Source organism: Octopus bimaculoides, chromosome 10, assembly GCF_001194135.2.
Source record: "Octopus bimaculoides isolate UCB-OBI-ISO-001 chromosome 10, ASM119413v2, whole genome shotgun sequence".
NCBI lineage: Eukaryota > Metazoa > Mollusca > Cephalopoda > Octopoda > Octopodidae > Octopus > Octopus bimaculoides.
Window position 1 is genome coordinate 1,143,317 of NC_068990.1, and position 1,474 is coordinate 1,144,790.

Sequence of the window (1,474 nt, forward strand, 5' to 3'; positions counted from 1 at the left end):
TATCTATCTATCTATCTATCTATCTATCTATCTATCTATCTATATCTATATCTATATCTATATATATATATATATATATATGACAGGTTTCTTTCAGTTTCCATCTACCAAATCCACTCACAAGCCTTTGAGGCTATAGTTGAAAGCACTTGCCTGAGGTGCCACACAATAAGACTGAACCCAGAACCATGTGGTTGGGAAGCATGCTTCTTACCACACGGTAATGTATGTATGATACTTACATATGTCTATGGTACCTGCATATACCTCTGATACCTACATATATCTATGACACATACATATACCTATGGTAACTACATATATCTATGGTACCTATACGTAGCTTTGTGCTTTGGGCTCTTTGGAGTGAATTGTTTTAAGAATAACCACAATGCAGTATCTGTGACCGAACATGGACTGCTGTTTCCTGAGTTCGTTGTCTGTTTCCTTACTAATTAGCCATATGTGCTTTTCCCAATTAAGAAAAAAGGAGGAAGAATTTAAATGGCCGGGCGCTCTTGAAATTACACAGGTTGCTTGTAAAATGAAATATTTTAATTATACTTTTAATTTTCACTTGCTAGGTACATTACATCCTATTTTTGTAATGAATATTACTGACATTTGAATATCTCAAAAAAAAAAAAATAGATGAAAAGCCCCCTCCCCCCAACTCTCATGATGCTGGTTTCCCTGATTCTGTGGTGTATATGTTCCCCACTAGATGGAGCATGGGTCCATCACAGAGTTATTCAGTTTTACCAACCAAGTGGACTTGGAACAACATGAAAGTGTTTTGCACAAGAACACAAAATATTTCCTGGTCCAGGAAGTGAAATTGTTTTCCCCACGAGAGTTCCAAACCCAAGCAATGAACTCATTTGCATACAGCCAGTCAAAGCTCACCTTGACCTTGTTGTCAAGTTAACAAACACACTCCGCCAAGTAAACTCAAGACAAAGAATGGTGTTGTAAGTTGATCGATCACAAAGCTATGCCTGATTTTATGAAACAAGTAATAAGATAGATTTGCATCTATACCTATTATCGAATTTTGTTAGGGCCCCATATAGTGGTGGTGGTGGCGGCAGTGGTAGTGATGAAGTTGATGTTTCAAACTTAGGTGTGAGAAAAGATGTTTTCAACTAAAACAAGACAAAGTTGAAAAAGAAGAAAATATAAAAAAATCATGCAAATTTAGATGCAGAATTTGTTTCTGTTCATTAAATTTGAATTTCAATCCTAAATTCATGTGCAGTTCGATTAAATACAATTTCATAAACGAAATTTATAATTATCAGTAGCTTTCATCTGTTTCTCATTTTGTCACATGTTTGCGTTTTCAAAAAAAAATATTTCTTCATATTTTCTAAAAGTGTGCTCTACCACCATCATCATCATAAACAAATGCTCATATAATATATATATGTATATATATATATATATATGTATATATATGTATATATATATATAT

At 33.7% G+C, this 1,474-nt stretch overlaps 1 protein-coding gene across 1 annotated transcript in view; it reads left to right on the forward strand.

The window, feature by feature from the left end:
- Positions 1-1,474, forward strand: part of LOC128248904 (cilia- and flagella-associated protein 65-like) — a 217,453-nt gene that overhangs the window by 30,337 nt on the left and 185,642 nt on the right. The gene's annotated exons all lie outside the window — the stretch shown is intronic.